The sequence below is a fragment of the Danio rerio genome, chromosome 19 (assembly GCF_052040795.2).
Source record: "Danio rerio strain M-AB ecotype USA chromosome 19, GRCz13ab, whole genome shotgun sequence".
Taxonomy (NCBI): domain Eukaryota; kingdom Metazoa; phylum Chordata; class Actinopteri; order Cypriniformes; family Danionidae; genus Danio; species Danio rerio.
In genome coordinates this window covers 17,918,008-17,932,013 of record NC_141039.2, presented here as the reverse complement: position 1 = coordinate 17,932,013, position 14,006 = coordinate 17,918,008, and positions in this window count along the sequence as shown.

Here is a 14,006-nt window from a genome sequence, read left to right as displayed (position 1 = left end):
AACGCAGAATGAAGCGAGTGCACCGATGCCCATTCTGACCAATCACAGATGTTTCTGCTGAGCTCCTGAACACACAGGCATTCAGCTCATGCTGATATGCTCTCTCATTGGCTGCAGCTCGTCACTACATCTGACCACACGTGGGGTTGAGTCAGCCGACTGCTCTGGAATATTTAGCATGCTAAATGTTGGATTTCCGTCTGTGAGGTGTCGGCGACGCGTCAGCGAGCCTCGTTGATGCGTTGTTCAGTAGTTCACACATAAAGAGCGGCGAGCGCCGAGCACCCGCAGATTTCTTCCCGATCTTAGCCCGATCTGTCGGCGAGCTCGTTAACTTCCAAATCGGGCTCAAATCAGGCTTAAAATCCTTTAGTGTGAACTAGGCATTAGGGACCTGTGGTCACCAGGGGCCTCATGTTTTAACGCTTTATACGCACAAAAACTTTGCGTACGCCAGGTTTCACGCTCAGAATCGCTCACGTTTGAATTTACTAACGATGAAATGAACGTGAGAATGTGCGCAGCTCCACGCCAGCTTCACGGCTGGCGTACGCACATTTTTTGTGCGTGCCTGTTTTATTTCCATTGGCAACTCCTAGAGGCAGTTGTGTTAAATTGCACTCTACAAAGTGTTTATTAATGATTCCTACTTGTCTTCCTCTTTTTTTAATAGTAGGCAAAATCTGATATGTAGCGGGGGGTGGGGGGTGGGGGAATGAGTTCATCAGACGCTGAATTCGGACCTAGTTCATGCTCGAACATGTCAAAACATGATGACATGAGTTTTCTAGCTGCGCAACTCAGACTGTTAAAGGTGCTACAACATTTTGTACCTATACATCTCACTATCTCTTTTTTAAATCCACAGTGTGATGTTCAGACCCAACTGTTTCAACCGCATCAGCTAAACTCTCCCCACTCTATTTTTTTCTTTTGTTGTTAATTCCGGAGGACAAACTTGCAAATAACAGTTTTTCTCCGGTCTACCTCCGAAAGCAGCAACTACAATTCACATTCTGTTCAAAGATTCTCTTTTTGCTTGCTTTTGCCATTGCTTTTTTTGTTGGGTTTAGCCAAAGTAGAGTCATTAGCATATTCATATGGGGGAGGAGGCAGGGAGGGGTTTTGCGCTCGTGCATGTTGCGCTTAGTTTCATGTTCATTCGGATGTACAAACAGAATATGAGCAGATAGGAGCCTCCGGAAGTGTGGGTCCAGAGTCCGCCTGGTGGACCTGGGGCCTCATGTATCAACGCTGCGTACGCACAAAAACATTGCGTACGCCAGGTTTCACGCTCAGAATCGCTCACGTTTGGATTTACTAACAATGAACTGAACTTGGGAATGTGCGCAGCTTCACGGCAGCTTTCTGGCAGGCGTACGCACATTTTTTGTGCGTGTCTGTTTTATTTCCATTGGCGACTCCTAGAGGCAGTTGTGTTAAATTCCTCTCTACAAAGTGTCTGAGCCTTGCAATGGCAGCTGTATGAGACGGGTTCAGCAGGTATATAAGGTTTCCATACCATACATTTGACCAGCTAAACATTAAAGCACAATTTGCAGCGGTCGCCTGTTTTCCCAATGTAATCTGAGCGATCTACCGCACGCACATTGCTATAAAGACACTATCTGAAGATGAATTTGCATGCGTGAATCAGAAACATTTCCATTCAATAAATGTGCAAATAAAATATGATGCTTATTGATATGAACTTATTGATGATTCCTACTTGTCTTTCTCGTGATAAATAGTTGGCAAAATCTGATATGTAGCGGGGGAAAAAACAAAAATGAGTTCATCAGACGCTGGATTCGAGCCGAGTTCATGCTCGAACGTATCAATTCATGATCACATTCGTCTTACGAGTAGCTCCACTAAGACTGTTAAGTGTACTGCAACATTTTACAGATATAAACCACACTATTTCTTTTGTTAATGCACTCAGTGCGATGTTCAGACCCAACTGTGTTGACCGCATCAGCTAAACTCTCCCACTCTATTTTTTTCTTTTGTTGTTAATTCCGGAGAACAAACTTGCAAATAACACCACTTTTCTCCGGTCTACCTCCAAAAGCAGCACCTCCAATTCACATTATGTTCAAAGTTTCTCTTTTTGCTTGCTTTTGCCATTGCTTTTTCGTTGGGTTTTACCATTAGCATAGTCATTAGCATATTCATACGGGGGAGGAGGCAGGGAGGGGTTTTGTGCTCGTGCATGTTGCGCTCAGTTTCACGTTCATTCAGATGTACAAAAGAATATGCGTGAGATTCGGCGTACGCAGTGTTTCATACATCTGATTTTTTTTCTGCGTACGCACATTTACAGCTCTCAGTTTTAGTAAGATTTCCACGCAAGTCTCCGTACATGAGGCCCCAGGACATTACTTTCACAAGTTCTAGCAAACAATTCTTAAACTCTTAAAGCAGAATTAACTGTCGTAGAGTCCTGTAATCAGCTGTTTTAGTAGTACTATGCCATTTGTCAAACAAATTGCTTTTTTCTCATGCAAATTTGACAAATGTTTGCAGTGAAGTTTTGTTGTGTTTGTGGAACCTTTGCCAAAATGCTTCCAGTACTAACTTGTGAGTGCCAAAAATTGGCAATTTAAGGAACAAGCTGAGATTTGTTTTCTTACATCAATTTGGTTGAAAGAAGATGTAAAATTTGTCTTTATAACCTGACCAACCATGAGTACTTCAATACTGACCACAGGAAAAGTCATAGCAGCCTTAGCAACTACCTCCTGCTCCCAATTTGCACAACTTGCTTGCTTGTTGACTTTACTCGGCTTCAATCTAGAGATGCTGTATCTGAAGCTTAAGATCCAATTCAGCCACATGTGTACATGGTTTCTCCCGAGTCTCATACTTTAGTTTGGCCAGATGTAGCTTAAGTCTGCCATCTGCCTTTGAGTTTGAACCAGTACAGACAGGGGTTGATGAATCAAAGGAGAGCAACTCAACTTTAGCCCCAAAGTCTGCTTCAATTTTAGTTACATAGTTACAATGCACTGTGTCTGTACTTTCAGGACTGTATGGCCTTTCAGCTAAATAGCCAGGACCAATAAAAACTGGTCTACAAGTTAGGCCTGGTGCATAAAAGAATGAAACTTGTGGTCCCATAACCTATGGTGGTAAAAAAAAACACATCTTGGCAATAAATCTGCTTGTTTTGGCTATTTAATTTGTGTGAATAAATGTGTTTTGCTACTGCAAATGTTTGTTTATACATAATTAAGTATCATTGGTTTGATTTGTCTTCTTGTTCTACTTTCATGTGTGAGGGTTACATTTATATATTGTTTGTAGCAGCAGTGTGTTATGTTCTCAAACTGCATTTCTGCGAATATACTGTCAGTAGCAGGTCTATGTACTTGCTCAAATAAAAAAATCAAAGCAGCAACATTGTAGCAGATCTATTCCACCGAAATCAGATACATTTAAATTTCCATATGCATATTTATTAACATACTAATACAATTATTTATGTTCCATTATGTAAATTTTATGTAAATTTTGTTTGTTATCATATGATCTGAAAAAAAAAAAAATCACATTACTCGGGTTGCTCATGCTGGAATTTAATATGTAAATGCGTTTCCATCATAGTTTATATGCATGTTTATGCATTGTTTAGTCAACAAAATGTGCAATAGGGACCATCAAAATAAAGGCTTGTGCACACCGAGACATTTTTTGCTCGCGTTTTCCGTCAACGTTTAACGCCTAGCGACTAAATAATGAGCGTCAATGTGATCATGCACACCAACGCGCAAAACGGCAGGTGCAAAAGCATCATTTTGAAAAAAACGCCTCATGCTCATTTTTTTGTTTTGACGTGCCGCATCAAAATCTTCTCCACCAATCAGATCGGCACTTTTGCTCACGTGCACGGAGCTGCTGAAGTTACAGTAAATAGTACTTGGAGGAGCTCAAGCGCTAAACTGTCAATGCGAGCGCACATTGAAGAAGATGCCCAGAGGCAATATGAACGTGGAGCTGCTTATTGCACTGGTGAACAATCATTTCTTCATCGCTAGAGCTGGAGCTGTTGCTTGAACTATCTATGCTTATTCAAGTCACTAGTAACTTTACCAACAAACGTGTGAACTTCCTCTCCTCCTCTTTTGTGTTATAAGCGGGTGTCAGAAGCTTAATGTTGTGGAGTGCCATCTAATGTCAAAAAAGTGATTTTCCATACTCTTCAGCTTGACGCCAGTGAATAGCGCTTTGGTTTGAATACTGTAAAACGTCTCGTAAAATGCTGATGATAAACGCAAACGAAAAGTGTCCTGGTGTGTAGGAGCCTTTAAGCGTTACCAAGAATTTATTTACATCTTGACATTTTCGTCATGTAATTTTCAAAAATCCAGTTTTTATGCAATATTAAAAAATTTGCGTAACATTTGGTGGTTAGAAACATGATTTGAGAACTAAATCATGGTTTGTAAAATTAGGCCAACTAAATCAATATTAGTGTATTAATAATTAAGAAAATAAGTGTAGTTGGCCACTAGTGGTCTCTAAACTGGCAAGACCTATAGTAATAAATGTGACAGTCAGACACACATTTGTTTTGTTATGTTTAACAACTAATGCACCAACATTCTCTCCTATTAACCAAAAAGTAATGGTCAGTGTGTAACCCAACACTTTACAACCCAGAAAAGAATGTATTTTTTTATCTTATGAACAGAGAAATCCTCCTCCCATAAACCCATCTTAATACTTGTGCCCTTTATATATAATGCCATAATTTATATATTCCTGTATTATCTATGTTTAATCAAGTGTTTGAACAAGTCTGTTGATTGTGTATTAATCGTCTATGTTTTAAAACTTTTGTGATTAGTGTTTTAAAACTACTACATTTTAAACAAGATTGCAGAAATGCCATGCTTTATATCCTTGTGATGCAAACTGTGGTGCAAATTTTTATTTACAAGATATGTTGTAATGTGTGCAACATCTTAGAATTTTTTGAATTTATTTCTTTAGGGATATTCAGAGTCATCTGTTGGTTTGAGCAGCCGTGCCCCTTGGCTTTTCCCCTTTGCAGACTGCTATGGCAGCGTCCTCCTGCTGGTACCCTCCTAAAGAGGAATGACAGTAAGGCCAGTTTGCCAACATCACATGCCCTGCCATTCACATTCATGCTTTGGCTAGACAAAGAGGAACTTACATGGGACAGTCTACCCTTTTGTGCCCCTTCCTTGGGTGGCTTTCTTTGCCCGCCGCCACCGCCGCCGCCTCCTCCTCCTCTTCCACCAAGGCCTTCTTGAAGAGTCTGCAGTGCATGCTTACAGAGGGCCCAGGGATGGTGCGTAGAATTTATGGTTGAAGTGGCATGACACATGAACTGTCCGAACGTCAGTGAAGGTGGGTTATGGAAAACCAAAGGGGCCAAAAAGCCTATTGCGTTTATTTTATGCACAAGAGTGCACTGCGCATGGGCAGAAGGGACAGCCAGCCTGAGATCCTATTTGTTGTATGTATGGGGGAGAAAGATTGCTGGGTACAATTAAACAAAAGGGGTGTATAAAAACTGGAAAATATAAAAGAATTAGTTATGGGGTAAAACTGTATGGTATGCAAATTGAGTGTATACAGATAATTCAAATGTAGATCAAAGAAATGTGTATAGATATATTTACCTAATACTTACCAGCTGTGATGGTTTGAGCCATTCCATTGCAGTTTTCCCTGCTATGAAAAGGGCAGAGTGAGCACAGTTTGGAGTGGGGTGTAGGAGAAAGGTTGTGGAATGGTGTGGAAAGGTAAATTGATTACCAGATTTCTTCAATTGTAGAGAGAAAACTTTAACCAAGTGCTACTTGTCTTGTAAATATATATTTTGTTTGTTTTGTTTTGTTTTGTTTTGCTGGTTATTATTTTTTGTGGGATTTTTTCTGCTGAGCACTTTAAATAAAAATACTTTGCACCACCTCGACTACCGCCATTTTTTGAAGATTTGAAAGGTTTGGGACCTAAGAGAAAAATTGTCTCCGTAACAAAGTCCATTTTGACTTACTTCTCTATATAATTGAATGAGTGATTGTGTATGCTAGATTATTTCAGTGTTCAGTCTTGTTAATTAAAACTTACTTTAATCGCACTAAAGGCTGATTTATACTTCTGCGTCAAACGTCGGCGTATGCTATGGCGCTGACGCATAGCCCTTGCTGTGGCCGTCAGCGTCGCTCACGTGCACCTCTCAAAAAATGTAACTACACGTCGCAACGACGCGTAGCACAAGCTCTGTGATTGTTCGACTTGGTAGCGCTGACGAGTCTGGGCAGGACTGAGAGCCGCGTGAATAGTGCGAGCCTGATGGAGCGATTGTTTACAAGTGTGGAGTCCCATGAAGGAGCTCCGGATGGAAAGTTTTGTCTTGTGTTTACCTTATAGTTAAAGTTGTTGCACATCCGCCGGTTCCTGCCTCAAAATGATTGAGTTTGAGCCACTTGTACATCCCGGAAGTGTTCAGGAAAAGCAAAACAGCAGCGAAAAAACTCGACACAGAGGAACATTTACATCTCACTGCCAACTAGTGTTTCGGAAGTGTTAATGCAGACCAACAGTAACAGGGCGCCGTGGGTTACGCCGGTCACTAGACGCAGAAGTATAAACCAGGCTTGAGCCGTTCATTGTTAGCTCATAACTAGACTCCCTAATCATATCGATTTTTGTTTTTCGGGTTTACATGTAACCTGAAAATTCACTTCTTCCATAAGACATTGCACTTCTTCCATAAGACATTGCAGGTTAATACATGTTTATTTATTATTTCATTGCTCTTTTGTCCTTGGCGTATGTTTTCAAAACCAATAAAAAAACTCAAAATAGTAAATCACAAAAATCACAATTAATTTTTATCATGTGACAGTGTTGTTAAATGCATATTGTAAGTTGCAATGTTGTTGTTGCTGTTATTATTATTATTATTGCTGTTGTTGTAGCACACCATTTACAACACTGTCCACAGTTTGCACAAAAAACATATATATAATATATTTTAAGAAACCAGAAATTAGATAATAAATCAAAATCCATCACAAGTCAACAATAAAATACCAATATTACTGCACAGATAAAATGAAAGGATATGACCAAGAAAAAGCAAGAAAGTCATCTAACATTAAATAAAGAGAAGCAACTCTTATGAGAGCTATTGACTTGTCAAAATGCCAGCATTTTCATTAAAGTATGATTCCATGCCTCTCATCATTTCATGATTTCAGTTCTGTGTCTCATCTCTCTCCACATCATTGCCTTTTATTCCACCATTTTGTGCTGACTTGCCTCATTGCTCAAGTAAGTGCTTTTATGAAAATGTTGCCACTGCACCTGAATATTGTCACAAGATAAAGGCTAAGTGAGCTGATAATGTTAAAATTTTTATTTGTTCCTTCCGGACATGAAGGGCTTGTTTGCATTGATTGTTCTTCTAGAAGCTACTATCAAAAGGCCTAAAATGTTTAAAATTTCTATTTTTTTGCAATGTTTCTGTCAATTAATATATTTTTGAGTATTGGGCTGCATGTCAGTGCAGTGGGTAGGGCATTTACCTCACAACAAGAAGGTTGCTGGTTCAAGCCTCAGCTGAGTCAGTTGGCATTTCTGAGTTTTGGAGTTTGCATGTTCTCCCCATGTTCGCATGGGTTTCCTCTGTGTGCTCTGGTTTCCCCCACAAGTCCAAAGACATGTGGTATACAGTAGGTGAATTGGGTAGGCTAAATTTGCTGTAGTGTATATGTGTGAATGAGAGCGTATGAATGTTTCATACGTATGAATGTTTCATAAGCAGCGGATGCCTGGAAGGGCATCCGCTGCTTAAAACATATGCAGGATAAGTTGGCAGTTCATTCCGCTGTGGCGACCCTAGATTAATAAAAGGACTAAGCCGAAAAGAAAATAAATGAATGAATTTTTGAGTATTATAATCATTCATCCATGTTTATGGCATTTAACACAAGTAAATACATATGCAGTTTTTGAAATTAAGGAAAATCAAAATCCAAAAACTACATAGCCCTATCATGGTTGCATTTCCCTTTTAGTGTTAATGGACTGCATTTGATACAATCGATCATAATAATCTTCTTAATAGGCTTGAAAACTATGTTGGTATTACAGGAACTGTATTGGCTTGGTGCAGGTCTTTTCTATCTGAACATTTTCAATTTGTATCAGTTAAGAAGTTCTTGGTCCTTTACTGTTCACTCTATATATGCTACCGCTAGGTGATATCATTCAAAAACATGGATTTAGCTCCCACTGTTATATCTCCTCTCAACCTGATAACTTGGTTGCTTGGTTACATGAATTTATGAAATTAACAGATTGTTTAGCTGATATTAAAAATTGATGACTAAAAACTTCTTATTACTAAATTCAGATAAAACTGAGAACGTGCTTATTGGACCCAAAAACCTCAAATGCAAAAACCTGGTGGGTGATTTTTGACAGCAACCTGTCAATTGAAGGTCCGATTTCCAGCAGTAAAAGTGCAATTTTCATCTTAAAAATGTTGCCAAACTTTGACATATGCTTTTAATGTCTGATGTGGAAAAGTTTATTCAGGCTTTTCATGACCTTTCGATTAGAATATTGTAATGTGTTACTAGGTGGTTGCCTTGTTGGCCTAATTAACAAGCTTCAGCTTGTTCAAAATGCAGCTGCTAGAGTGCTTTCTAGAACAAGAAAATATGATCATATTACTCCAGTTCTTTCAATATTGCATTGGCTCCATATTAAATATTATATAAATTTTAAAATTTTATTGACTACCTACAAAAACCTAAACAGCTTAGCTCCCCAGATTTTAAGGGAGCTCCTGGTGTATTATAGCCCCTCGCAGCCACTATGCTCAATTAATTCTGAACAATTTATTATTATTATGATATTCAGAATATCAAAATCAACTGTAGGCAGTAGATCTTTCTCATATCTGGCACCTAAACTTTGGAAAAGCCTTCCTAGTGCAGTTTGGGAAGCAAACACACTCTGTCAGTTTACAACTATATTAAAGACACATCTCTTTGCATTAGCATACATATAAAACACAAATAGTTTTAAAAACTAAATCCTCCAAAGGATTGGTAGTCTGCATTATCTAGGGCTATCGGAGCTTGGAACCTTTCCCTAAAGACATTATAATTTGAAAGCCATCTGCGCTTTTGTTATTTGTTTTATTGTTTTGAAGGTTTGCATAATCCTGGACCAGGCCGTATCCTAAGCAGCTGATGTGGTGGTTGTGGTGGGGTGGAGAGCATAAGACTGATCTTTGTAAGACTCCAGTGACAGATGAGTCCTCGCATTGATCCAGAAGGGCCAGCCTGTACACCAGACGGTGACCTCTCCCACCTGCAGCTTCTCCACGGTGGACGTCCAGCGCTCTCCAGCCTCTAGCGCCTAGACTGCAGCTCCGCACAAGACTTTGGCCATAGAAAAATGGTCATGCATAACTGAGCCTGGTTTCTCAAGAGGTTTTTTAATTCATTACCTTGCCAATTAGTGAAGTTTTTTCCTCACCGCTATCACCACTGCTTGCATGGTTCGGGACCCGTGGAGCTGCGCATCGATGAATTTGCTCTTCAGTGTTTGATCTCTCAGCAGATATATATATCTGCAGTTCTGTCTGGTTCTCGAATCTGATTGGCTGATAGCCGTGATATATTTAAGTAATATCAGCACCCGTACAGCCTCTTTACCTCTTTAAAAAGCAGACACTACAGATCTAAAGTTTAAAAGATGCTTGCTCAGTTGTTTAACAGTCATCCAACGCGGAAGAATGTAGTTCCTCATACAAAAGGGTTTTTGAGACCTTCCGTGTTTGATTTTGTTTTTATATACACAATTATGTCATCAAACTGTTGTATAAACACAATATTACACGAGTAGCAATGCGATATGGCTGTACTGTATATCGGCACTGTTGGGAGCACTAAGGCACTCGGCCTGCGGCCTCGTGTCAACGCACGCCTCCCACCAGTGCCGATATACAGCCATATCGCACTGCTACTCGTGTGATATTGCTCACATATATATATATATATATATATATATATATATATATATATATATATATATATATATATATATATATATATAAATTAATTTTCCTTTGGCTTAGTCATTTGTTAAAGGTGAATTGAATAATTAAATTGGCCATAGTATATAAGCAAAAAAACAAACAAAAAAAAAAAAACAGCTGCTGACATTAAACCAATATATGAAAGGGTTTTTAATGCAAAACATTTTTTTATTTGGTTCCTCACAAAATAATAATAATTTGCATGATTTCAGAAAATCTGGGTCAAAAGATTCAACACTTTCAAAGCTATTCAGTTTTATATCTTTACAGTAAAGGTTTGAAGCTATACAAGGTTGAGTAAATGACTGTTTACAATCTACTTCTTAAAAGTGTATTATGTTAGGGACTTATTGGCTGAAAATAAACCTTTTACAATATACTTTGCAGTGTTTATTATATTTTTACATGTTATTCTTTCTTGTTTGTCTTGTGTTCTGTTTGTTGTGGTGGCCATCAGGCCATATAGCTGTGAATCAGAATGGGCCATTATGTAGCTCTAAGTGGCCTATGAGCAAAATAACACCCTCTAACACAACACATTTATTAACCATATTATGCAGCTGCCCCTCGTAATGGCCTCCCTAAAACATGGAAATAACAGGCTTATGACAATAATAGCCAAAATTGTCCATGCGATGGTGACTTTTTTGTAGGATAAATGCTCCCATGTTGTGTTCCAATGGACGACAAGCCACAACAGGAGAAACTAGTGAAACAACCAAGCAGGTGTTATGGGCTGATGATTTTGTGTCTAAATAGATATTTACCATTATTCACATTACCTTTTAGGCAGTTACTGCTTTAATCCCTTCTATTTTTGTTGAGGTTTACATTACATATACAGCATTGTGCCTGATGGGTTAGGAGTGGAACTCAGCTCAGCAACTCTGAATGGTTTACTTTTTGGTAAAAAAATATTGCTTCTGTAAATGTTATATAACACATGCAACAGACAAACAGTTGTTACATTATGAAGGTACATTGAAGATGATGAACCCAAAAGACAAGCTTACTGAATTTGTCTGTTTGTATGTATTAATTTATTGAATTTATTTGTTCATAGTAAAGCAAACATATTGCCCCAACCAATGTCCATGATAATATATTAAGGAGATTTAAGGCCATTGGCTCTAAATACTTCTGTACTTCCTCCTATTTTCCAGTAGGTGAATATTTGGACCTTTTATATCACCCAGTTTTGAGTTGAAGAGATCTTGAAAACATCACCTGAGAAGGTACAAGCAAGATATGCCAGGAAGTTTTGCAATAAACTGTGCTTTTCCTTTGAAACATCATGGGTAAAGGCAGCCCAATGGCAATTCCTGTGAACATAGAGTTTTCTGGTTGTCAGGGGTTGAATTGTTAATTTTACCTTCAGAGCCCTACAGAGATGAGGTCACAAGCATTGTTTGGACCCTCTTATCATGAAGGAGGTTAGCAATCCCATGCCATTTCAGTTTCCTTGATTAAGATTTGTGGCTTCACAGCTTGCTGAAAGAGAAGTGAACAGAGAAGAGAGGCACTTTCATTAGTATTCTGCCTGAGAGAGGCCACTAAGTCCTTGGGAGGGCTTTCTGCTCTGATGAATGACAAACTGGAAAAAAAATGCATAGTCAGACAAATAAAATTCTTACATCTGCCTCAAAGAACTAATTAAACATTTTTTTTTTTTTTTTTACAATGCATTAACAATAGGGGTGGGAATCTTTAGTGATTCTATGGTCTGATTCGATTAATACTCTGATTTAAAAAACGATTCTTAGCCTAAATGTTACTTTTTTTCTTCTGCTGTACATTTAAATCTTAAGGTAAATATGCTTGTGTTTATTGATTTGAATCTCTGTACAACAATACTGGAATATTAAAGAGCCCATATTATGGGTTTTTGAAAATTCCCCTCTATGTAGTGTGTAACACACCTCTAAGTGAAGTGAAGTATCCAGCTAAGGCTTAAATCTGTTAGTGTACAGTGTTTAAAACTGTTGATTCATCTATAAAAGAGTCGACTCATAGTGCTTCAAACGAGTCGCCTTGATACCGATTCATTAGGCGTTTCGCCATGACGTACGAACGAAACCAAGTTATTCACGTGCACGCGCAAACCCGGGAGATTTCAAACCTGAGGCCCCGCCCTCTGACGCAGAAACCCAGACACACACACACACACACACCCACCCACACACACACGCACACAAACATGCCGGTCGATTGAAGTCACACTGCAGATGGATATATTGAGTCTCTACCCAAAGATGAAACCTCAGCATTATAGCCAAGCAGTTGGAAACTACTGGAAACTTCTGCAAACTACATGCTACAAAGAATACTTCATCAGCGTTTGTTAAAGGAAGGATCAGTAAAGTGTAACTTACTGATGGACGTCAGGATGGATTTTTCTTCCTCCATTTCTCAAGTGTAAGTACGTGCGATTAAAGTTGCCTCGTTGACTCTAGCTTGCAAATGTATTTAGTTGTGATTTGTTACTTGTAACCGCGTGTACTGTATCAGGTTAACTGGCTATATTCTCTTATCGCGTGCAAATTCACGTTAGCGTCAGAAAGCCGCGTGTGTTATTCCGGTCACAAAATCCAACACGAGGTTATAGTTTGGCTGTAACTGTTAGTGCTAACTATTGTACTCGGTGCAATAGTTTGTTTGATACGAATAAAATACGAACTGAATAAACAAAGAGCACTGGTCGCTCACTTACCAAATCTGTAGAGACAGGACAATCACCAGCAACTAGAGCCGCATCTTTATTTAGAGGAGACTACAATCTGGATCTCAGCGTTTGCAGATGAGAACAGCTCTCAGGTAAACAATAATCCTCCTTAGACACGTAAGTTATTGTTGTCGCGCGTCGCGTACACTGTTAATCCACGCGTGAGTCTGCGCTCTCACAGAGAGAAAATGAAAACGAAACTTAATTGCAGCAAACTATAAAAGCAACACTTCACGCTTGTTTTGCCAACACAACGTGTGTGTGTGTGTGTGTGTGTGTGCGCGCGCGCGCGTTGTCGTCCGGAGCAGGGTTAAGTGCGCGTGTGTGTGTGTGTGCACAATATGTGTGTGTGTGTCTGTGAAAAGAGCAGAGTGAGAAGCTAGGAGATCTCCTCAACTGTTTTTGGAGTTTTTGCTCAATAAAATAGTTAGTCGTCTGAATTTTCAAGTCCATAGTCTGTATTTACATTGACCCACTGGCAGCTAAAATCCACGCCTACACTATCGAGCGTGTATGAACTGTGATTACTTTTATATTGCTGATTAGCTGTTTGGCATTTCACTCTCTGACTGAAGGCAGTCGACCAATCGCAACAGACTGTCATTGGTCCAATCAGCGCAGATTAGCTTCGCGCTAAGGAGGGGTTTGGGAACAAATGAATCACTGGACGATTCATACGGGAGTCGCTGGCATAATTAGGTAAAAATAAATGCAGATTATAAGACCATGAAAGTGTTTTTTGACCTTGCATGCATATTAAACTGTTGTTGGAGACCCTTACAACCAAGATATGACCCTATTTCATGTATAATATGGGCTCTTTAATATGTATTTTATAAAACAATAATTATTCAGGATGAACAAGCTTTCAAAGTAATACTAAAACACTAAAACAAGATTTAAAAAGCAATTATGAAGAACAAACAGTAAAGTCAAAGTCAGCTTTATTGTCAATTCAACCACATGCACAGGACATGCAAATAATCGATACAGTGTTTCTCTCTTGTAAAAATGATACAGTGACAGTGTCTTAATAATATACAGAGAGGCAGTATAAGGTAACTAGCAGTCCAGGGTTACATAAAGTGACCAATGCAGATGTGTGTATATGTTTACATGTATGTCAGAGATCAAAGATGCATGGAAAGAGAGAGGGGAGTGGTGGCAAAGCTGGGAGAGAGTTTAGCT